Genomic DNA, 2,005 nt, shown 5'->3' with positions numbered 1-2,005 from the left:
AACTTTGCAGAAGGAAAAGGAGAGAAACCAAGGCTATGAGTACAGAATCACAGTATTGGAAAGTAGCATGACATACTAGAAAGTATAGGGCTTTGGAGCCAAATAGATCTAATTTCAAGTCCCAGATTAGAAATTTACAAGACCTGGGTTATTTAGAAAATTAGTTAACCTGTCTGAGCTTCAGTTTCTTCATGGATGAAAACTAATACACTAGCTTTGCCCAGTGGCAGTATCATAGCTAATGAAATGTATTCACAGTATGATTATTGCTAATTGAAAACTCTTCCCCATACCCTGCCATGACGACTTGAAATATAGTCAGCACTGGCAATTTTTAATAGCCTCTATGAAGACTGAGAAAAGTAATAATAACAATACACATCTCATGGAGATACTGCGAGTAATGAACAAGTATCAAACTTGATCATTATAGCTTCTAGCCAGGAAAGCAACACCAGACTTCATCTCAATGAAATCCCGCCCAGGATAGCGATCCTCTCGCTAGTACCTCTGTCAGGAAAAAAAGGCTGCTTATGAATGTGGAGCTTACGGTTTAACGAAATGGTCACACTTTTCTCAGCTATACTTATTAGAAATGTATTCTTAAAGGTAAGCCAAAGTTTATGTCCCCCTAACTTCAGAAGAAGCTTCTTAGAGAGTAGGACTGAGCCCCGTGCCGCGGGAGCACGTGTTCTACCTGTTCTGGAGGCTGCGGTCCATGCCCCAGTTGCTGCTTCACTGGGATTCACAGGCAGCTCAGCCCTTAGTTTTTCCCAATGTGAAAAGTTCACTGACGATCCCTCTCCTCTCCTGTAAATGTGGAGCTGATTTGTATAACTCTGTTTTGTACTTTATAATGTCAGGTGTATTTCAAACGGCACAGTTCGAAAAACATAGAAAAAGGCTAAAATTTTACTTTTACTATTAACATGTTGGTATATGTCCATCTGCTATTTTTCCTCCGAGCATGAATATACATTTTTCATTAAAATGGTATCATGCTACAGATATCATTTTATAGGCTTCTTACTCTGTTCAATTAATTGGAAGATAGAGATACTAGAGCTGAGGGGCTCATCACCCTCCAGGATAATGTGACAGAGACTGACTGATAGGGAAATGAACGAATTTAGACACCCGTGCATGATCAAAACTGATTATACAGACCTCTTAATTTGGAAATTCAGTCTTCTGACTATGAATCTTCATTATAATTTGTAATCTTAAGAGTGGATTTTGGATCTTAGAAGATATTGGGAATTGTCTAGGTGTATCTAATTAAACAGTCATTAATGCCAAAGAGGCATAATCTCATATTTATCTATAATATTTACCAAAAAAATTATAAAAGTTTGTCATATTTGCTACTGAAATCTCAGAGATACTAAGTCTCTATGAAATACCTAGAAATACTTGCCTAATAGCTCCATCCATTAAAGGGAATTAGGTTAGTTTTGTTATCTCTGGGATTGTCAGTGCACCTGGGCTGTTTATTAACAACAAGACAAGGCAATGTGGATAATCAGGCCAAATAACGCAGCCCAACCACTGGGTGTGACAAGCCCTGGGGAGGGTCTGGCTCTCAGAAGAGGTTCAGAGGGCAGAGGAGGCGTGGTGTCCAAAACATGCAACCTCTCTAATCCTCATCCCACTCACACAAAGCTACTGAGCACTTAGGGAAAAGGGCTGTGTTAGAATCATCTTTATGTTCCCATGGCCCTTTTCAAAGACTGGCATATCATAATAATCCCAACTGGGAGCTATTGTGTGCCTTTTCTACTTTCCTGCTTTGCTCTAAACACTTTACCTATGTACGCTCATTCAACTCTCACACAATCCCGATGGGATGGGAATGCTAATCACATTGTAAAGATAAAGATGAAAGCCCATGGAAGCAATTAGTCCACGGCCATGTGGTCAGTAAGTATAGAGGAAGGATTTATTCATTCATTTATTGAAACATTTATCGAGCGCCTACCATATACCAAGAACGGTCTGGGTGCTA

The 2,005-nt window shown here is 39.5% G+C and overlaps 1 non-coding gene across 1 annotated transcript; it reads left to right on the top strand.

Moving 5' to 3' along the window:
- The first annotated feature begins 212 nt into the window (after positions 1–212).
- LOC118606293 lies at positions 213–353 on the top strand. The gene has a single exon (XR_004952322.1). It is a non-coding gene; the product is annotated as a U4 spliceosomal RNA (small nuclear RNA).
- Positions 354–2,005: the final 1,652 nt, after the last annotated feature.

This window comes from Rousettus aegyptiacus, unplaced genomic scaffold (genome assembly GCF_014176215.1).
Source record: "Rousettus aegyptiacus isolate mRouAeg1 unplaced genomic scaffold, mRouAeg1.p scaffold_m13_p_1, whole genome shotgun sequence".
Classification (NCBI taxonomy): domain Eukaryota; kingdom Metazoa; phylum Chordata; class Mammalia; order Chiroptera; family Pteropodidae; genus Rousettus; species Rousettus aegyptiacus.
Note: the sequence above shows the minus strand (reverse complement) of the source record. Positions and strands in the feature narration are given on the sequence as shown.